The sequence below is a fragment of the Ambystoma mexicanum genome, chromosome 6q (assembly GCF_040938575.1).
Source record: "Ambystoma mexicanum isolate Mex_15411 chromosome 6q, UKY_AmexF1_1, whole genome shotgun sequence".
In the NCBI taxonomy this organism is placed as follows: Eukaryota; Metazoa; Chordata; class Amphibia; order Caudata; family Ambystomatidae; genus Ambystoma; species Ambystoma mexicanum.
Genome location: NC_090937.1, coordinates 96,993,168 through 97,016,390, shown reverse-complemented (window position 1 = coordinate 97,016,390; position 23,223 = coordinate 96,993,168). Strand labels below are relative to the sequence as shown.

The following is a 23,223-nucleotide window of genomic DNA, read 5'->3' as shown; positions in this document are numbered from 1 at the left end:
AGGTATTGCTGGATTTGTAGGTATGCTACTCTGTCTATTATCTTTAACAGGAATGGTACCGTGGTGATGGGCCTGTAGTTAGTGGGAATAGCGGGGTCTAGGGTTTGCTTCTTGAGGAGAGGCAGAACCCAGGATTCTTTGAGATTGCTTGGTATGGTGTTGGAGGAGAAGGATGCGTTGATCAGTTTGGTTATAAAGGGAGCTAGGTCCCTGGCAGCATCCTTGATTATCTGGGGTGGGCAGTTATCACCTTTACAGTTGGATGGTTTGAGTGAAGCAATAACCCTTTCTGTTTCTAGGATAGAGATTTTGGCGAATCTGAAAAGATCCAGCCCTGATGGGTTAGATATGTTGGCATGAGTGCTAGGAAATGATTCGTTGGTAGTTAGGTTGGTAGTTAGGGAGTCTTTTTTTAGAGCGATTTTAGTTTGGAGAGTTTTGATTTTGTTAGTTAGAGCGTTTTGGACGCTGGTACACCATTGTTTGTCTTTCGTTATGTAATCTGGTGGGGGTTTGGGGGATTCCAGTTCCCTTAGGATAGCAAATAATTCCCTGGTGTTGGAACTGGACTTGCCGATTCTTTCGTTAAATAGGTTCTTTTTTTGTGAGTAGGATTTCTTTTTTGTAATTATTGGCGAAGAGTTTAAGTTGCAGCTTGTTCTCTTCTGTAGGGGTATTGCGCCATTGAGTTTCTAGTTTCCTTTTATGTGTTCTTAGTTCTTTCAAGTGGGGGGTGAACCAGGTGTTGAGGTGAGCTTGTTTGCTTTTTTGCAGTTTTAGAGGGGCGATAATGTCTAGTCCTTTCTTCATAGCGTTGTTATAGCTTTCTACTAGGCACTCTGGAGGCAGGTTGTCGGGGAGAGCCTTAAGGGTTGGCATCAGTAATGGTAGGAGTTTGTCCGGAGTTATATATATTTTTTTGATCTGGTGGGCAAGGGTGGTGCCATCATTTTTTCTTAACTGATTTCTTTATTGAGTGATAATATGAAATCAATGAGGTAGTGGTCTGTCCAGTGTTGAGGAGTAGTTTTGGTAATGGAGGTATCGCAGTTCAAGGTGGTGATCCAGTCCAAGGTCCTTCCTTTATTATGGGTAGGGGTAAGAACTTTTTGGATTAGGCCGTGTTCAGCTAGCATGTTGGCTATAGCTTGTGCTGGTTTGTCATCAGGGTCGTTCAAACCAAGATTCAGGTCGCCTGGTAATAGGATTTGAGAGGTTTCTTTTGTATTGTTGGCTAAGAGGCTGGATAAGTCTGCCTCGAATGAACGAATGGGGCCAGGTGGCCTATACATTAGGTAAATGGTTAAGGTGCGGCAGTTGAAGATAGGCAATTTGGCTGTGAGGAGTTTGCAAGATTTGAGAGGTGATTGAGCCAGTGGTCTTGGCTCAAGATTAGCTTTTGCTATGATGGGCAGACCGCCAACTCTGTTATTGGGTCTGTCCATTCTGATTTTTTGGTCATTTACAGGGATGGCTAGGGAGAGTGCTGGACCTGCTGCTTTGTGCAGCCATGATTCGGTGATTGCCAGGAAGTCAAGCTTGTTGGTGGATAAGGTATCAGCTATTTCCATGGCATGGCCCACTAGGGTTCTGGTGTTGATCAAGGCTCCGGATAGAGTAGTTGTGTTGGGTGTGTTCTGGATTGTTATAGGGATACGTTTTGGTTGGATGGTGCTACTACAGGGTGTAGTTAGGTCAGGGCATGCTTTCGGGAGCCGTGAGGTAGGTCTCGGAAGACGATTGGGGACCTTGTTATGGTAAATGGGCTCGTAAAGATGGGGTAGTCTGGCTCGAAGCCTGTTTCTTTCCGTGGTCGGACAAGGTACATTTTCTGCTGGGTACGTGGTTAATGCAGCAATAGATATGGTGAATTACAGCAAGGGTATGAGGAGGCACAGTAAGGTGGCCGTCTGACTCTTATTAAGGCACATCTTACAGTTTTTGGCAATGGGCTGAGGTAGAGGACTTCTTCCTAAAGAAGGCACGTAGTGGCTGGCAGTGGATGTTTCAGGGTCCTCAGTGATTGACACTGGGTTGGTTCAGTTATGCCAAACAGGGTATGGTAGGTGGCTAATTTGGTGGGTTTTCTATAGGCGGTAGTAAGCAAAGGGAGTTTTCACAATAGGCCGGGATGGCAGGCAGTTTCAAATGGCTAGTAAGTGGTTATCACATATTGTATTTTGTGAAGACAGTGAAGACATTACAATTCCACAGAAGCATTATAATACAGTACAGTACTGGTGTGATTATACCTGCAAGGCAAAATACCTCGGGGGTCATCTTCGACTCCACACTCTCCGTCTCTCCTCACATATCCGACATCTCTAAGACGTCACACTAACAGCTCCACCTCCTCCGAGGTATCCTTCCTTTCCTCTCCTTCCCCCAAAAGCTCACCGTCTCTAGAGCCCTGGTTCTCTCTAAGCCGGACTACTGAAACAGCCTCTATTTAAATCTGCCCGCCTCTACTCTCCGCCCTTTGCAACTCATCCAGAACAGGACTGCAAGACTTGTCCTTGGCCTCAAGCCCAGGGACTGTATCTCTCCAGGACTGAAATCACTACACTGGCTCCCAGTGACCGCGAGGATCAAGTTGAAAACCCTCTGCATTGTCCACAAGGCCTTCTGGGGCCTTGGGTCAAAATACCTTCAACTCTCTCTTCCTAAATATCTTCCTTCTCGAGCTCTTCGCTCATCCGCCTCCAACTCCCTCAGGGTCAGCCGCTTCTCCAAACAACGAGTTGGGGGCAGATCTCTCTCCGCTGCAGGGGCCTCCCTCTGGAACAGCCTTCCTGTCTCCCTGAAACTCCAGGAGAACCATCTCCGGTTCCGGAAGCACCTCAAAACCTTCCTCTTTGCCTCTGCCTTCTCTCCCCCTATCCCATGCTAAACTTACTGAAACTGCACTGAATCTGCAACTGGGCCACTTACCGCTCTCGGTCCTTGGCCCAGCCACTCTCCCCTGCACTGCCTCCCTGGCAACGCCCTGCACCCGCGGGACTGTGTCTGTATCCCTACAGCCCCCCTTCCCAACACTTTTCTGCACTTATCTCGCACTTGCCACTAGCTGGCCCTTGTTATTTATCCTGTATGCTCTTAACCCTGTACTGCACTCTGCCCTTTCCACCTCCCCTTTGCACTGTTCCCCTCCCCTCTACCCTTGCATGATTTGAATGACACCTGGCCTAGTAGGATTGTTGTCCGTCTCCCCTTGTTCCCCCCCCGCCTCGTCGCGCCTTGAAACACTTGTGTATAGGCGCGTTACAAATGCCATATCATATCATTATGGCTAGCATTTGTCACAATGAGCTTGCAAAGGTACTGTGAGTGTGCAATGGTAAGAGGTCAGAGCATTGAGAGGCCTTGCTAGGGCAGAGTTTACATAAATTTAGCGGTTGCAGTTATGTCATAACAGATAACAGTTTGCTGGTGTAATTCGATGCGGTGGGTTGATCTGTGGCTGTTAGGCAAAATGGGTTATAATCATACATGCGAGTGTACATACATCTTTGCATATCTGTGGCAAGCGGTTGACTTAACTCCATGGGACAATGTAATGTGCATAGGCTAGCACGTGAGTTGGAGGTAGCACGTTGAAATGGTAGCGTTTACAGTGTGCAGGGTCTGCAGTCCCTACAGGTAGCATATACAAGGCACTATAATTGATGGATAAACACACGGCTAACTTTACTGCATCGGTACTTACAGCATAAATATTGTCCGGAGTTGTAGTCCAGTAATGGTCATCAGGCGCCGTCCAGCAGCGAACAGGGGCAAACAGGGCCTTAGATGGCCTTTGATGAGGCCGGCTCTTCCGCCTGCTGCCGGATGCGGGGCAATTAGAGAACAATGGTTGCTTAGCAACCACAAGGACGCCTAGCCTCGTTTTGGTGCCGCATCGCACCCGACATTTTGTTTTCCTTTTCAAAAGTCGGCGCTGATGCAGGCGAGTGACCCGGGCTGCCCAGTGTGAAAGTGGGGTGCTGGATGGTTGCACAGTGACAGGACCTGGAGGTCCGTGGACATCAGAGGGGGGTCCAGGTCAATGGGGAGGTTCTCCTTCGTTCTTCACGGCAGATCTCCTTCGGTGCTGCGGAGGTGGGGGCTCCTATCCTCGGTGCTGTAGAGGTGGGGGCTCCTGCCCTTGCCACCAGATGGGGAACTGACAAATTTCAGGGGCAAACAGGGGCTTAGATGGCCTTTGATGAGGCCGGCTCTTCCGCCTGCCGACGGATGCGGGGCAATTAGAGAACACTGGTTGCTTAGCAACCACAAGGACGCCTATCCTCCTTTTGTTGCCGCATTGCGCCTGACATTTTACCTTTTCAAAAGTCGGCGCTGATGCAGGCGAGTGACCCGGGCTGCCCAGGGTGAAAGTGGGGTGCTGGATGGTTGCACAGTGGCAGGACCTGGAGGTCAGTGGACATCAAAGTGGGGGTCCACGTCAATGGGGAGGTTCTCCTTAGTTCTGCATGGCAGATCTCCTTCGGTGCTGAGGAGGTGGGGGCTCCTATCCTCGGTGCTGTAGAGGTGGGGGCACCTATCCTCTGTGCTGTAGAGGTGGGGGCACCTATCCTCGGTGCTGTAGAGGTGGGGGCACCTGCCCTCGCCACCAGATAGGGAACTAACAAATTTCAGGGGCAAACAGGGCCTTTGATGGTATGTAGTCATAAATGGTTCCTAGTGATTCCATCGACAGCCAAACCATCGACAACCATACCATTGACACCAAAAGCAAAGAAAAAAACATCGAATGCATTTTTTTTTAAATTATGGGGGTTCCCCTCAAACCTCCTTTAACCTTAAAAACCCATTTTTACTAAACTAAACCCTTTAACATTTAAAAAAATGCATTTTATAGTTTTTTAATGCATTTTTTTCAATGGTATGGTCCGTCGATGCTTTGGATTCGATGGAATGACCGGATACCGTCATAAATGTGCAGTTAGGGACATGCTCTCCCAGACACCATCACCACAACGCGTAGAATGTCTGTGCCGACCATATGCGCAGAATACCACAAACAGCATTTGATAGAAAGAACAAGGGCAGAATGAATGTAAGGACACAGGCATGTACAAGAGGCGTGGAATGAATCTAATGGGGGATCTAATAGGCTGAGAAAACATCCCCATACAATACACATACAATACTTTGAGACAGCAATGCTTGGAATGACAATGGACACTCACAAATAGACACAAACACCACACATTTACACACTGAATAAACATACATATTATGCAAGTCAATATGCCTATCCAGAGCCAACACACACACACACACACACACACACACACACAGGTCAGAATGCATGATAGCACATAATCTATGCTTGGACTATGCAAATACAATCCATGCATATGCAACGTGTCTACTAAAAGTGCATACAGTAGATGCAGAGTGCATAATGGCAAAGTCCACATGTACATGTGTCCTTGTTATGTGCCTATTCTGCACAACAGTGCGTTCCCTTGTACGTATCATCCAGAATACACAAGTGACACTAACACTCAGTACGCGCATACCGGAAGCTTGGAATCAAGAATCAACATGAGCATAGTTTTTAAGAGTGGAGTATGGAAAACACACAACGTGCGTAAGCAGACAACACACTCCTGCATCGTGTTGCGTTGCGAGAAGAGAGATGGTTGTAAGTGCTCAGCCCCAGGCTATGGAATTGCCCGGCAAACTTCCAGAAACAACTGAAAACATTCCAGTTTTCCTAACTCTTTTCCTTCCCAACATTCCTTCTGTTGTGAACGTGGTTTCGTCTGCACCTAGACTGCACCATAGCTATGCGCCTATACATAGCAATTAGCACCAAGTACCATCGCAATGCATGTACACATCTCCATTAAACTATCTTAAACTAAATTAAGCAGGCATCACACGCATATGAACACACAAAACACATTGATAAAATATCAAGATAACAATGGAAAAAATTAAGGTTTCTTTCTACCTGTAAAATCTCAGACAAAACGTGGTTTCCAAACTTAAGTTACTGCCAATGCTAAAGGAACCAACACCCAGTGCAAATAAAGCAAATCCCAACAGAGTCCATCTAGCGACCATGCCGGATCAGCAGCGCTCACTGCACCTGTGAGGAAGCGCGCACTTCTAGTCTAGGGGGGGGGGTCTTGTGACGTAGTCGTGTAGAATGAGTGAAAACCTGTCAGTAGGCAGTGGGGGGGACCTTTTAAAGGTAGATAGAAAGCATCATTTTCAACCGTCAATGTACGAAAGCATCCATTGGAAGTCTACATGTCTGTAGTGTAGCTAGTGGGAGGGGGATGTTCACCTCGCACAATGTACTGAGAACGCCGCCACATACCAGCACGAGCGCGGGCAGGTTTCTAAAACAACCCGCGAAAAGCAGACCACAGTAGTCAACATTTCACGCGGCGTCTCAAGGGCACTTTGGGTGGTTTCTCAGGGCCTGGTGCCATGGACACAAACTTGTGCTTGCGATATTTCAAATCTGCACGAATAAACACCTCCAATGCCAGTTTCTAAACCACCTATTCATCATATTCAAAGCTGTTGGTTTCCAGGATTGCTAAAAAAAAAAAAAAAAAAAAAAAAAAATACGAAAAAGTTAACGCAATAGATACTTTGCGGCAGCAGAGAGCGGAAGAAAGAAAGCTTCCATTCAGAGTAGGTCCAGTAATCGCACTTCAGCGCGTTTATCGTCTTTCCCATGTACATTTCAGAGCCGTCCACTGAAAAGCTCAGTGCTGCGCGGCTTCGTAACAGGTCCTCAAGTGTTCGCCAACACGGGCTGACGTCACATTCTTGATAGTTCAAAACAAACCTTGAAACTATGGTTATCTAAATGATGAACTGGGCTTGTGATTTAAACGCCACTGCTCTCTGGATGTTTTCAAGAGCCCAAAGGAACACTTGCTTTTTTCATTAAAATTATAAATAATACGCAGCCGCCCATTAAAGTGAGTGAAGTAAAATGTTTTTACATCTTGGTGAATATTCAGGTATGTGATAAAACCTAGATTTTTTCAGGCTTACAAAACTTTGCATTCTTGCGTTTGTGGTCTTCAATTCATAGGGTGTACAATAAAGCTGTAATCACACTTTTTTTTACTGCTTAATATAAGGATATATATTTTTTTTTTTTGTAACATTAGTTTATTACAACAGAAAGAAAAACTTTGTTACATTTGTGCCTCAAGTCCTCAAAGCCTTTACTAGCTAAAATCACTAATTATATTTCAAGTTGTTTAACTGTAGTGCGTCCATAAAGTTTATTATTGCGCAGGTTAACTGAGTATTAAAGGATATATACATGATCCGAATACTGATTTGCACACGTTGTAAGCAACCTCTAAAACGCAGTAGTTGTGCAATGCTTGAAACCAAAAATTACTATTTAAAAAAAAAAATTGGTCAGCATAAACAAATACATCAACACTTCACACAATGGAAATAAGCAAAGCAATCCAATTAAACAAGAAGAACATATGTAAACCGGTAAACAATACAAAGGGGAAAGAAATAGAAATAAAATAAGAACCCCACCCCCACTACCCTGTAAAAGCATTAAGAAATTACTCATCTTGCAGGTTCCACCAGAGCTCTCAAAACAGCAAATTACTCCAAATCTGAATCAAGAAACACTCCCGATAGGTCGTCAAAAAGTGTGCCTTTCCCCTGCAGTCAAATTAAATAAGTGTGCCATGTATAGTTCAGTTGGTAAGTGGCCAAGAGCCTACATTTCAGAGTGGGCTCAAATCCCGTCTTTACCGACCTTGGCAAATCATTTAATTTCACTGGCCTACATTTTGTATAAGGCGTAATTTGCATGCAGTGAGCCACCAATGCTATGTTAAGTTGTCTGCATGCAATTTTCAACTTGTGGAACGGAAAAGTGAAGCGTAATACGAGGCTTAAACGCATTACGCCTCACTTTTGCACTCACAAGTGTAAATGTCACCTGCACATTTAGCAGGTGCTAAAGGAGGTGAAGTCCATTGGAATCAATTGGTTTTAAGCCAGCATGAAATTCTCAGGCTGGTGTAGAGGAGAGTGGTTTTGAAGGTGGCAAGTGGGGGAGGAAATCTACTTCCCTTCCTGTCCCCCACTCCACCTGCAAAATGCGAGAAAGACGTCCTTAGTCACTAAAGTGGGGCATAAAAGCCTAAGACCTTGGTTTTACGCCTCCCTTTACCACTCCATGACATGACAAATGAGCCCACTGTTTCTGGTCTGCAAACAATGGAAGTCCCAAGAAGTGAATATGTTCGTAATCCCCCTAAAAGCCCCTCTTAAATGTTGCAGGTTTAATATTTTTAGGAATAAAATGGTGCCCTCATCCTATTCCACTATTGATCCTACTATTGGGATATTATATATATATATATATATATATATATATATATATATATATATATATATATATATATATATCCCCAGCTGTTGTAGTGCAGAGGACAGACTGCAGGAGAAGCCACATTCAATTCCTCCTCTGCTGTGCCAGTTACCAGAGTAGGTTGGGCAAACCTCTTCCCCACAGTAGAAGGACTAAAACCCTTTGCCATGCCTAGTAAATATGTTATCTAATTGGGTTTTGTACTGCAAGACGTGTGCCATTTCATGGACATTGGCACTACAGTGTATGCAAGAGTAAGATCTGGCTATCCAGTGATGTTACCGAATAGAAAATGGCCAATAACTTTTTACCCAAACAGAAATACTGACAAAATATCAATGTTTTAATTAAAATGTATACGGACTGGGGTAAAGGGTTACAAACTGGTTGGGGATGGTTTAGAAGCACAGGGAACCTGGGACCCACCAACCCATACTTTTTTTAAATAATATTTTTTCGGTAAAAAAAAGGTTTGGTAAAAAGTATTCTCTGAAATAATTTTAATTCAGTAACATCACATAGATCAAAGATCTGGCATATGGGACAAACGTAAGCAGAAGGAACAGGGTAAGTTTCTTTGTTACGATGTTGGCGTGTACAGACATGAAAAATTAGGGCTTTGTGAGGTACGATAGGATAGGTTATTTATAACGCGCTTAATACCCAGAGCTTTCAAAGCGCAGACTTTGCTTCCAAGGCGAGCACGTTGCCCCGGAGCTATCCTCCAGACACATATTGTCAGGAGCAGCCGTTAATGTATGCCCCCAGCTTACGTGAAATGTGTTATAGTGGTCTGTGGTGCCTGGCAGAGAGCGGTTTATGGGGAGAGTGGGGTTGGTGCATCTGTGGTGGGTTAGTGTGCTGGTTAGGGTCATTTAGTATAGAAACAGGTCTTGGGGCGGTGTACATTCCATTGCGTTAGCCTGTGTTTTGGGAATTGAGATGTGTGTCAAGATATGTTGTCGTTTAGGGTGGAAGGCAAAATGATTTAGAGGTGGCGATTGTGCAATGCCTGCTCAGCACACACCCAAAAACAAAATCAGTAGAATCATTTTGACTTTGGGAACATCAAAAGGAGATTGCATTCATTTGCTTACAACCATGAAAATCAGTTTTTCTTCGGTTTATTGCCTTGTTACGCTATATTCTACAATGTTAGGTTACTCGTTTCATTTCAGGTTATGATATGCCGGGGTATAAGTTCAGGACCTAGAATTTGTAGACAAATGCCTGAACCCTGCCCTCCACTGACACCTCTAAGACGCTTCACCAATATCACCATTGAACTCATATGGGGTTATGGTACATGCTGGACGTGCGCCATGAATGCACAAAGTCTTAAGGAATACCATGAGGGGAGTTTTTTCTCTTCCTAAAGAGGACATATAGGGCGCGGCAAGGGGTAGAAGCTCCTTGGACAGGTCTTGGAACACCCCCTACTACCTGCTTAGCTCATGTTGCTCCGACGTTGCAATTTGAAATCAAGTGTGGGAAGGCCCCAAGCGCTTTTGCACACTACAAGGAAACCCAAGCATGGTCAGTGTAGGCTTGTGAACTGCTCCTTGCCTTTGCCAATCTCTGGACCCTTTAATATGGGCTGGATACTAGATGTGCGCAGTGATTGGTGGCAGCTCGTTGATGTGTGAGTGGCAAATTGACAAATCTCTACTTTTAGATGTATCCATTTTGTTTCTGTAAAAGCCAAATAGCTTTTGTACCACAAAACCTACCCGGACAGAACGTAGATGCTTTTATTCTTTTAGACCACAGACCAGCCTCCTCCCCCAGATCTCCTGTCGCAGCCTCCAATGCCTGAATTACCGGTGTGGACTGGATGGTGCCTCATCCCGAGGGAACAAAGACACAGGCTCACCACATTGAAAAGGTACATTTAAAAAGGGGGCAATAAAGTGTTTGTGTGCTTGCAAGCAGTGATTGCAAGGTGTGCACAAGAGTAAAGTTTTGGATGTTTGCACATGTGGGTTGAGGGGGCAGCACTTGGCACTATGAATGTGAAGGCCCACACCATGAATAGGATTGATATTGGCATATTCGTGTATATTGTAGGCACCACCATTAAAGTGTTTTACAGTGGAAATACTGGACGGTTTATAGTCATAAAATCGAATGCAAAAATGTCGAAAGTCAAAAAATCAAAAGAATAATGTCGAAAAAAAATTCAAATTTCTTTTTTAGTACGTTTTTTATTCGAAATGGGGGTTCCCCCCATTCCCCACCTTTTTTGACCTTTTTTTTACATGCGGAACCCCAAAAAAATAAATAAAAAAGAAAGAATTCCTTTTTTTTTCTCGACATTACGTTTTAGAATTTATTGTAATTCGACATTTTTTTCCGATATTATGACTGACCACCATACTGGACTATATTTTGGCACAGGTAACATGAAAGTATTTTACATAGCAGTGCTGGAACACGCATCATGAACATATGCTGGCATATATTGCCGATTGATCAGCATCATGAAAGTGTTTTGCAATGGCACAACTGGCATTTATTTGGTCACAAGCTGCATTTGTTAGTGTTTCACAACTCCATGACTACTAGGACACAGCTAAGAATTATATGTTGGCATAAATCATAGACGCCAAAACCACTTGCATCACAAGGGCAATTCTAGCATATATTGTGGACAATGGCATTATGAAATGTTGTACAAAGCACCTGTATACAGTTTGTGACCTGGCATTCATATATTGTGGTTTCAGAGAGCTGATTGGAAATTGTATGGCTTTTTACCCAGTCTGTATAAACATGTTGCTATAAAATGCACAGTTTCAACTTATTTATTTATTTAAAAAAATCTTGGGTGAAGAACTGTCCCCCCACTGACACTGACACATACATCAGCTTCCGCACTATTCTTGGTCGCTCTCACACATTCAGGGAAAATATTCACACTTCTCCAATAAAAGGATCTACAGCCGCCACGGAGGAGGAGCAGCACTTCTCACCAAGTAAGGACTACGATCAATGGACGTGGGGTGAAACCCTGCTGCGGACCATGTTTATTGTGAGAAAACCGGCCCATAGAAGAAAATTCACTTATCTCCTGAAAAATATGTCTCTGAATAAGAAATAAGAGCAGCGGTAAAATCTTAGAAGTCATACTTTCTTCAACTCCTCGTTACTTGCGTTTCATTCTCCTCCTTTGTTTTTCCTATACAGTTTTGCTTTTAAAGTTTTGTGAGTAAAGCGTGTGCCTGCCTTTATTTTTTAATTCAACCCGACACTATTATATACAACAAATCATGACTTGATATGATATGGCATTTGTAACGCGCCTATACACAAGTGTTTCAAGGCGCGACGAGGCAGGGAGGGGGGAACAAGGGGAAGACAGACAACGATCCTACTAGGCCAGGTGTCATTCAGACCGCGCAAGTGCAGGGGTAGGGGGGAAGGGAAAAGTGCAAGGGGAAGGGGAGGGGGAAGAGCAGTACAAGTAAGTAGAATAAAGTAAATAAATAGGGCCAGCTGGTAGCAAGTACAAGGTAAGTGCAGACAAGTGCTGGGAAAGGGTGGGCTGTAGGGATACAGAGACAGTCCCTCAGTGCAGGGGTTGCCAGGGAGGCAGTGCAAGAGGAGAGTGGCTGGGCCCAGGACCGAGGTCGGTGAGAGTGGCCCAGTTGCAGATTCGGTGCAGATTCAGTCGAGAATTTAGCAGGGGAGAGGGAGAGAGAAAGCAGAAGCAAAGAGGAAGGTTTTGAGGTGCTTCCGGAACCGGAGATGGTTCTCAAGTTTCAGGGAGGCAGGAAGGCTGTTCCAGAGGGAGGCCCCTGCCACGGCGAGAGATCTACCCCCAGCTCGTTGCTTCGAGAAGCGGCTGACCCTGAGGGAGTTGGAGATGGATGAGCGAAGGGCTCGGGAAGGAAGATATTTAGGAAGAGAGAGTTGAAGGTATTTAGGCCCCAGGCCCCCAGAAGGCCTTGTGGACAATGCAGAGGGTTTTGAACTTAATCCTCGCAGCCACTGGGAGCCAGTGTAGAGATTTCAGTCCTGGAGAGATACGGTCCCTGGGCTTGAGGCCAAGGACAAGTCTCGCAGTTCTGTTCTGGATGAGTTGCAGGGGGCGGAGAGTGGTCGCAGGCAGATTAAGATACAGTAGTCCAGCTTCGAGAGAACCAGGGCTCGGGAGACAGTGAGCTTCTGGGGGAAGGAGAGGAAGGGAAGAATACCTCTGAGGAGGTGCAGCTGGTAGTGTGACTTCTTAGAGACATCAGATATATGAGGAGAGAAGGAGAGTGTGGAGTCGAAGATGACCTTGACGTTTTTTGCCTTGCAGGTAGGAGCAGGAGGAGGGCCAAGCGAGGCTGGCCAGAGAGCTACAGGGAAGGAGGGAGTGGGTGTGCCGATGAGTAGAATCTCAGTATTACTAGCATTAAGGCAGAGGTCATTGGCGGCACACCATTCCTGGATGGCAGACAGACAGTCAGAGATGAGGGAAGGAGAGGAGGAGGCCGAGGGTAGCCTGACAATGAGCTGGGTGTCGTCCGCATAGCACTGAAAGTAGGGGCAGAGAGCGGCGATGCGGTGGGCAAGGAGTGCCAGATACTGGTTGAACAGCCAGGGAGAGAGATTAGATCCCTGGGGAACACCACAGGTGGAGAAAAAGATGTCAGAGAGGAAGGACCCAAGTTGGACCTGGGAGGGTCGATTGGAAAGGAAAGAGGTCAGCCACGCCAGAGCCTGACCAGTGATACCCAGGTTATCACGGAGACGGTTGAGCAGGATGGCATGGTTGACAGTGTCAAAGGCAGAAGAGAGATCGAGCAGAATGAGAACACACGGAGTGTTGGAGTCGAGGTTCAAGAGCAGGTCCTCACGGATGTTCAGGAGAGCAGTTTCCATCCTTCTGGCCGCTCTGAAGCCAGATTGATGGTCATGGAGACTACCAACAGTTTCAGAATGGAGGTTAAGCTGGGAGATGGCCAGTTTCTCCAGGAGCTTGCCCGGGAAGGGAGTGATGGAGATTGGGCGATAGTTAGCCGGGCAGGAGGGGTCGGAAGAGGGTTTCTTAAGAAGATGCTGCACAAGGGAGTGCTTGAGGGGGGATGGGAAGACTCCAGAGGCGAAGGAGTGCTTGCAAAAGTCAGCCAGGGCAGGAGCCAGGGAGTCGATGTGGTCCTTGATAGTTTTGGGGGAACAGGGGTGAACCTGTTTAGACAAGACTTTCATAGATCGGACTTGTCTGGAAACCTCGTCAGCAGAAAAAAGTGGAAAGGCAGAGAAGGAGGGAGGAGGGGTGGCTGCAGAAGGGCCAGAGGAAGAGCCGGGAAGAGAGGGAGGGAGGTGATGGGAGGAGAGTGAGGACAGGATGTCCTGAGTTCTAGAGATGAAGTGAGAGGCCAGTGCAGTGCAGAGGGCCTTGGAGGGGACAGGAGAGGTAGAGACTGCAGCAGGGTTGGCAAGCTCCTTGCAGATTTTAAAGAGTTCAGCCGAGTTGTTGGATGCCGCAGAGATGCGGGCTTGGATAAGGGCTCTCTTTTTGGTGAGAACGGAGAGACGGTATTGCCTTTGGAGCAGGCGGCAGGCCAGTTTATCAGAGGATGAACATAAAGCACGCCATTTCCTCTCACTTGTCTTTTTTATTTGGATTTTTCCAAATACCATGCTAAACATCACACATAAATAACCCTTAGTCATCTATCAGCAATCACAGATGACCTACAGATAATTTTTAGAAAAACCGAGAAGTCTCCCAGAGTCTCTGGTCTTTTAGTAACACACCCCTACAAGGGCCAGCATGAACTATGCAAAAACGGGATGGTTTGCAAGTGGGACCCAGTAGGCAGATATCCCTTTCACAGCCTCGAACAAAAACACTTCCCAGGGTATGCACGAGTAAGGACAAAGGTTTAGGTTTTACAAACGTTGGACAAAGTTCAGGATGCATTAAGGGTTCCCCAGGTGCAGCAAATGCAACATGCACAATACCGCTCCATAACACACACGGTCCATTTCTTCAACATTCTCATCTCCATTTGACCGACTCTCTTAGCTACATCAATAGGTTTCACAGTGGCAATGCTAGCATATATCCTTTGTGACCTGCACTATTGTTGCAGGGTATTCAGTTCCAAGTAGGAGTTCTATTTATACCAGAAGTGGCCCTTAGACTTAATTTTCAAAACATACTTGTCCAAGATACTAACACTCCGCTGATGTCCGCAAGACAGTTGGAAGTGATGGGTCCCTTTTTAGGCATTAATGATACAAGACCATTACTTGTAAAAATAGACATGCAGAAATCGCTAACAAAATTAGCCTTAAAGCTTCTTTCATATTCAAAATATGGCCGCACGAGTTAATTAATCCCGAAGAAGACCACCACAAACTCACTCTAGTTGAGTGGATGTTGTGATGTTGCACAAATGTATTTTCAAACAAACAAGTTTTCTACAAACAGGTGCTGACAAAAGAATATTGTCGAACTCCTTGCAGTCAATTTTGATTTTCACATTGTTCTATTTTGAGTTCCTAATTTGATCGCATCTCATATATACTTTTTTAATTGTCTTTGATTTCTATCATATACATTCTAATATGTTTGAGTTTTTTACTTGACGGTTCCCACCCTTTATCAATATGCTCATTCATGCTACGTGTTGATATTAAATTATCTTTTTAAGAGTATGTGCCAGAAGAAGGAACAAGTTACTTACCTGTAACTGTTGTTCTCCAGCATGGGTCTGGCATGGATTCACATGCTCATGAATATTCCCCGTCGTCAGGCTGGGAATCCTCGGTAAAGAAAAAACCAGTATCAGTTTCGTTTCTGATCTGTCTTTCGTAGTAATAACCAATCACTGGTCTCTGCGTCATACTGACCACAGCCAATGACTGCCCTCTACCTAAGCACCGCCTCTGGCAGCCATCTTCAGATTTGGAAGCACGTGAAGTGGCAGTATGACCAAGTGAAGAGCCGCAGAGGGGTAGGCGGGAGGGTTCGCATGTGAATCCATGCCAGACCCATGCTGGAGAACAACAGTTACAGGTAAGTAACTTGTTCCTTCTCCAGCATGGGGTCTGGCATGGATTCACATGCTCATGAATAAAGAATACATAGCAGTACACACATGCACAACCACGGGAGGTGGCAAAGGCTCAACATTAAGCATTACATCAAACTCAACATTAAGCATCTTACCTCCTCACCAGGCTCACCTCAGGCGAACAGGTTGCGCAGCACTGCTTGGCCGACCCTGGACTCCTCCCTGGAATCCCGGTCGACGCAGTAGAATTTCGTGAAGGTGTGCGTCGACCTCCACGTAGCAGCCCTGCATATGTCCAGCAGGGGCACACCAGAAAGGAACGCCGTGGTAGCTGCGATCGCTCTGGTGGAATGGTCTCTCGGACGGCTAGGCAGCGGTCTGTTTGCCAACCGATGACAGTACATGATACAGCCGGAGAGCCATCTGGAAATGGAAGCCTTCGAGAGAGCCTTCCCCTGATTGACTGGTCCAAAGTTCACAAAGAGTTGTGACGTCTTCCGAAAACACTTCGTGCGGTCCACGTAGAACTTCAGCGCTCTAGCCACATCCAGCGAGTGCAAAGTCCTCTCAGCCGGCGACGAAGGCGACGGGAAGAACACAGGCAACACCAAGGGTTCGTTGAGATGGAAGTCCGACGGTACCTTGGGCATGAAGGAGGGGTGCGTCCTGAGCACTACCCTCGTGTCGTGAAAAGTCAAGTACGGGGCCTTGCAGGAAAGGGCCTGGATCTCTCCCACCCGTCGTGCGGAGGTGATGGCCACAAGAAACGCTGTTTTCCACGACAGAAACTTCAATGGGGCCGAGTGCAGAGGCTCGAACGGAGGTCCCATGAGCTTGGTCAGCACCACGTTGAGCTCCCAAGCCGGGGCCGGAGCCTTCACCGGCGGGAACGATCTGAACAGTCCCTTCATGAACTCTTTCACCAGACGATGAGACGACAAGGACGTCCGGCCCGTGGTTCTGGTGTATCGGGAGATCGCAGCAAGATGAATCTTGATGGACGCGTGTGCCAGTCCAGCTTTGGCCAGCGTCAGCAGGTACGGCAGTACCTGGGGAGCCGTAATCCGTAGAGGGTTAATCTTCTGTGCGTGGCACCAGACAGAGAACCTCTTCCATTTGTGTCCGTAGCATTTAAGAGTCGAGGACGCCCTGGCCTTTGCAAGAACCTCTCTGCAGTCGGCCGGTATGTCATATCCTCCAAACTCTAGCGCTGCAGGAGCCAGGCCTGCAAGTTCAGCGATTTCGGGTCGTGGTGGAGGATGGCGCCTCCTTCCCTGGAGAGTAGATCCGCGTCCACCGGCAGCTTGATTGGCGGGGACGCTGACAAGTCCAGAAGGTCCGGGAACCATATCTGCCTCGGCCACGCAGGTGCGACGAGGATCATCCTGCACCGTGACCTCTTGAGCTGGTTGACGAGCCGGATTAGCAGTGGCAAAGGAGGGAACACGTAGAGGAACAGGCCCTCTCAGGGGAACGAGAAAGCATCGCCCATGCTCCTCGCCTGGGGAAACCTGCTGGCGAACCTCCGGCACTTGGAGTTCGTCGCCGTCGCGAACAGGTCGATCTGGGGTGTGCCCCACCGTCGGAAGAGGCGATCCACTAGATCCTGCCGTAGTTCCCACTTGTGGCACGAGCACAGCTCCCTGCTGAGTGAGTCGGCAATGGTGTTTTTTATCCCTGCCAGATGAAACGGCACCAGAATGAGGTAGATGCAAGAAGACATCATTCCGAGGAGGGACTTGATGGACCTCACCTTGGCCGCGTCGGAAACCAACATCCGCTGTACCTTGCCCAGGATGGACCTGGTCCTTTCCTCCGACTGGGAGGCCAGAAGGGACACTGTGTCGAGCTTCGCTCCCAGAAACAGTGCGTTTTGCGCGGGTACCAGGTGGGACTTGGCGTAGTTCACAGAGAATCCCAGGTCCGTGAGAAGTTGGACGGTCCTTGCCGTGTGATCCACGGCGAGCTCCCTCGTCTTGGCTCGGATGAGCCAGTCGTCCAGGTAGGGGTAGACGTGGATCCCCTCGCGGCGCAGCTGCGCCGCCACCGGTGCAAGGCACTTGGTGAATACCCTGGGTGCTGACCGTAGTCCGAAGGGGAGGGCTTTGAACTGGGTTTTCCCAAACAGGTTGTTCCGTTCGAAGGGCATGTCCAGGACTCTGGTCTGAACGTCTTGACGGAAGTCCGTAGCCTTGAGCCATCCACGCCGCCTAAGGCAAACGCCGTTGCCCAACTGGCGGAACCCAGTGTCGGCGATGTCCGTCGCAACGGTAATGGCGTGGTCCGAAGCCACCTCACCTTCCTGCAGGATCTCCAGGGCCTCTGCCCTCTTGTCGTCCGGCAAGAAGTCCAGCAGGGGAGCCAGTTTGTACCAGAGCTCCCTGTCGTAGCGGGCCACGATAGCCAAGGCGTTGGCCGCTTTAATCGTCGTCGCCGCAGACGAGATGACTCTGCGTCCCATAGCGTCCAATTTCTTTCCCTCGCCGTCCGGTGGGGAAGTCGATGTGGAGGCCGCACCCCCCCCTGCTTTTTTCCTGGCCGCCGCGGAGACGACGGAGTCCGGGGTGGGCTGCGCCCGGAGGCACAGGGGGGCCGCGTCCGGGACCCGGTACTTCTTCTCGTACCGGTCTCTTCTAGCTGGCGTCGTGGAAGGGTTCTTGAGAAGGGTGAGGCCCTCATCCCAAATGTCGTCCAATAGAGGCACTGAGAGGACCGTCTTCCTCTTGGCCTCGCGCCGCTGATAAAGGAAGCCTTCCTTCTTCTTCTCCTCAGGGCAGAGTTGGAAAAGCTCGGATGCCCTGGTGATCATGGAGTGGAACGATCCAATCTCATCGGGCGGAGAAGCCCTGGTGGGAGGCGACGACGGTACATCCTCGTCGTATACCTCGTTGTCCGTACCCGTCGCTGCCGTGTCAGTCCCCGTATCATCCCGTCGGGTGGACAGGGAGGAGGGCTGGAAGGGGCGCGACGGCTGAAAAGGAGGCGGAGGGTGGATCCTTCTTTTCTTGGTAGGGGGAACACCAGAAGGTCCCGGTTCTGGGTCCCCCGACGGGAGAGGTTCCGTCGGCAACGGTAGTCTCGTCCTTATCTCTGAGCAGAAGGACTGTATAGCCAACAAAATGGCCGCCGAGTTGTCTCGCGGCGCTGGCAGAGGGGAATCCGACGGGCGATCAGGGGCCCCGTCGGTACCCTCGACGATGTCGTCGTCACCTGCGTCGGGATCCATCCCATCCCGCCAAGGCCGTGGCTTAAGACTTCGACCAGCTCCTCCTCCGAGGTTGAGGCCGAATCTACGACGACGCCCTGCCCCCCCCTTTTCTTCCCCACGGGGGATTTCACGGGGGTCCTATCGATGGGCACAAAAGAGGACTCCCTCCGAGGTGGCAGGGAGACTGAGCCCCGAGGTCGCCACCACTGGTGTAGCCTCCACAGGCTGAGCCAGGGCCGCCGTGACAGTTTCGATAGAGGGCTTGGCCGGATGGATTAAGGCCTTCACCACCTTAGGTGCGCTCACCGCCTTATCCTTGAGGGGGGTGGGGGGAAACTGCCTCGCTCCCCCTCCGAGCTCGACTGGGGCCTCTCCAGGAGCTTCGCCAGGTGCTCGGCCTTCCTCTTACCCGACCCCGAGCGTTGGCTCGTGGTTGATGGTGCCGGGGAGGGTGCGCCCTGCCTGGCGCCCGTAGAGCCCGACCGTTCGGCGCTCCCGGTGCCAGCGGACTCGCGGTGCTTGGCCTTATGTTGGACCCCCGTCGCCGGGGCGTCCTCAAAGGTCTTAGAAGACCGCTCGGCTTTCTTCCTCTTCTTCTCGCCGGACGGGCTCTTCCCTTCCAGCCAGTTGGCGAGACGTTGATGGCGGTCCTTCATGGTCCGCTCCAACATGTTGCCGCAAAACGCACAGTCCTTCTCCACGTGCGTCTTATCCTCATGTAGGCAGTAAAGACAAAAAGAGTGTTCGTCCTCCTTGAAGACGTTCTGCAGCTGGCATCCAGGGCAGACCCTGAACAGCTTTCCGGGCGTCGAGCTTCCCTTCTCCTGGGCCATGACCGGGCCTGAGAAACTTCTGGAGTCCTCCAAAAGCGTAGCTCGACGAAATCTTCACCCTTGAGGGGCGCAGACGAATCCGACACGGGTCCCCGTTGATCGGATGGAGAATCGGTGGAGCTTGAGGCTCTTTTTGACCGAAAAAACTAAGTTTTGAGAAAAAACGTGAAAAAAAATAGCACTAACGCTCGAGAGCAATAGCACGAGGATCCCAACACATGAACGTGCGGTAAAAATCTGAAGATGGCTGCCAGAGGCGGTGCTTAGGTAGAGGGCAGTCATTGGCTGTGGTCAGTATGACGCAGAGACCAGTGATTGGTTATTACTACGAAAGACAGATCAGAAACGAAACTAATACTGGTTTTTTCTTTACCGAGGATTCCCAGCCTGACGACGGGGAATATTCATGAGCATGTGAATCCATGCCAGACCCCATGCTGGAGAATATAGGTTTTGCTTTAGTATATATCCAACAAGAAGTTTTTGTGCACACAATTTAAAAGCGGGCAGCATTTGCAACATGTGGCAACTTTCTATGACATGAGACTACTTGAGGATACAGGTTTTAACAACCAGAACTAAATGCACCAAATGTAAATAAAGACCCATTTACGAACTGCTATCCTGTACAAAATGTGCTTTTGAACTTGCATTAGATAGACGACTTTAAAATCGGGTGCAGGGCGCCCCTTAGCCAGCATCACCCCAAAGGCTTGTAAAGCACGCCCCCAATTTCATGACCCCCCACCTAGGTGCTGCACCTTTTCAAATTGCTTAGACCCGCTGCCTTAATATGCCTACACGCCAAAAGCAAATAAGGAAACGGTCATTCACCTTGGGTTATTTAGGAAATGTCCATTGTCAAAGACAGGAGGCATTCAGTTTTCCCGGGACCCAATTCGGCAGCCACAGGAGGAAGCTGTGTTTCTGATAGAATTCTGGACAGGCAGAAGAATGGCACCAGCTGTACACCCACAGAAGGGGTGACTGGGGATTGCACACGAGTACAAGACGGAGTATGGAAGCTAGAAATGACCATGGCATTACTCAGATTAAAGAGAAAACCAATAATAAAGGTTTCCAAAAATGTATAACCGTTCATAAAGAATGTCTAGCAAATCAAGGCTTATTCCCACCTCCCGCCACGGACTAATCTTCACGCAAGAGTAGTTGTTCCTGCTGCCCACCTCCACAGCCCTTCTGAAAATGCTGTTGTGTGGTGCAGGGGTTTTCTAGGGAACTGCACAGTACACATGCACATTTTTTTTTACTTTGTGATCTGCCAGTTTTGCTTAAGGGGCCCCACTGTGAAACGAGTCCGGGGAGGATCAAAGTAACGTGGCAGTAGTAGGAGAGAGGGAGTGGGGTGGGAAGAGCGGTTCTGGACATGAAACTGCTTGACACATTTTCGAACAGCAGATTGTTTATGTTTAAAATAACACGAGAATGATAGGACTAATAAAAACACATTACCTCCACGTCCCTCACCCTCGTCGTCCCAGTACTTACCTATGAAGCTCCGCCTCTCAAACGGGATTTGTTTCTCCCCAGAGATACAATACCCCCTCACTTACACACAATCCTTAGTTTTCATTCCTGCCTCGGACAGGGACTGGTTCCTTGCTGTGGTCCTTGCGGCCTCCTGTAGGGCTTGTGGGTCTGGTGGTGGCCGCTGCTTCCAGTGTTCGGCGTCGTTCTTTGGCTTCCGGCAACCACAGTCAGCGCCCCAGGGCAAAAAGGGAGTTTGAGCCCCTACCCGCTTTTCTTGGAGATGGCCGGTTATTCAGTATGTGGTCCCGGTGCGCCAGCGACCGGCATGACTGGGGCAGTGACATGCTCTCTTGCAGCTATGGGCTGCCACCGGATTGACCGCAACGCTGGCCCTCCCCCTGCTGGCTGTTGGGGATTGGTGGGCGGCCCTCTTCGGCCATGGTTTGGTTGCAGGGCGACCACTCCGGTGCCTGTTCCCTGGGCACGCCTGTGGCGACGTACCTCTCACTGACTGACCTCCCAGTCAGTCATCTGTCCGATGGGGAAGCACACGGAGAAGAGAAGACACGTTGGGACACCGAGCAGCACCATGGGGGCAAGAAAAAGATGGAGTTCTCCCTCTCCCAGAAGGAAATAAAACGCAGTATGAAGGTCAGTTAGGGGCATGAAAATGCTAAGAGGATGCGCAGACTGCTGTCCAGTTCCTCCTCTGAGTCAGCATCTTCTTCCTTGGACCCCTCCAACTCGGATGCAGACGCTGAAGGGAAATACTTGGCCAGTGATCAGGTGGCGGCGATGTCGTCTCAGGTGTAGAATGCCATGGGTCTCTCAGACCCCGTGGAAGGGTCCCGCAGATCCCAAGATTCTGCAATATAAGCACACCCCAAGTTGTGCCTTCCCCTTATTACGAACATTAAGGCAAATATTTTGCAGGAGTGGTGGTATCCTGAGCATATATACATGCTCCAGTTCATGGCCAAATTGTATCCATTGAAGGATGCAGACTCTTTTCTTCCTGAGTCGGTGGAAGTGGATGATATGCTGGTCCATTTGGTTGGCAGGTCTTCCATGGCGGCAGAGGAGGCGGCAGTTCGTGACCGGGCAAAGCAAACTCAGAAAGCCCACATGGAGTTGCCTTTGGCACTCAGTGCTAGTATCTATGTCTCCTAAACAGCAGAGACTGTTCTTGGGGCTTCACACAACTTTGCAAGGCGATGGAGGATGACTCTGTTTGCGCTCCCGTTTTGTCCGACATGCAAAAGCAAGTTGAACTCCTCTGCGAGTTACCTTTTGACCAGGTGAGAATCACAGTGATGGGGGCTAGGGTTTATGCCAGGCATCACTTCCATTTACCGGACTGGAAGTCTGAGGGGTTCCAGAAGGTTGCAGTTTTGATATTCCCCTTTGAAGGCAACAAACTCTTTGGCAACACCTTCGAGAATAAGGTTCACAAGGTCTTCATGTGTGGACAAGCATGCTGATCGGTTACAGAGGAAGTCTGCCGCCAGTCATCTGGTGCTAGGACTCGGACACAGCCTCCTGGCGGCTTTCAAAAGGTCATGTAGCTTTCATGCCCATCCTGGTGCAGCAAAACCTTCCACCCCCGACAACCACTGCATGCTAGTGCGTGGCGGTCTCTGGTGCTTTATTGTTTGGGAAAGATTGGCTTAGTACTGTAATAGGATCGTGTTTGTTTCTCCCCTGGCACAGCTCCGTTTAACCAGGACTACTCTACTGAGGAACCAAGGTTGGCAGAGTCTTGGCCCTCATTAACCTGTTGCACAAGAGAGCAATTGTGTGGGTTTCCAGGAATCTCTGGGATAGGGGGTCCTTGCAGAAGATCATTCCCTTGGTGCAGCTGGGGGACCAGGTGGAAGCCTTGCATCTCTAGGATGCCCATTACCATGTCGCCATCCTGCCGTCCCATCAAAAATAATTCTGTTTTTTGGTGGGGTTGGGGCATTTTCAGTTCGGGGCTTTCTCTTTGTGTTGAAGTCGGCTCTGAGGGTCTTTACAAAGCTGGTATCCCCATTGGTATCTTGTGCAGTGCAGATGTACCTGGAGGTTGGTAAAAATAATTTGTTTTTTTATATTCGATGTCAAGAGGAGGGGGAGGGGTCCGAGGTCTAAGACGGGTGGAGTTGGCAGCTTAAGTTGATTTCTCCACCTCCAGGTATTCCCAGGCACGGAAGGCCACGCAGTCCAGGGAAGGAGCATGTAAAGCGGAACACAAAGCCTTCCTCGTGGTCCATGGGTCCAGCTTGACATCAGAAGCAAAAGATGAAGCAT

At 48.8% G+C, this 23,223-nt stretch overlaps 1 protein-coding gene across 1 annotated transcript in view; it reads right to left on the bottom strand.

The window, feature by feature from the left end:
• Positions 1-23,223, bottom strand: part of TSPAN5 (tetraspanin 5) — a 482,577-nt gene that overhangs the window by 296,500 nt on the left and 162,854 nt on the right. The gene's annotated exons all lie outside the window — the stretch shown is intronic.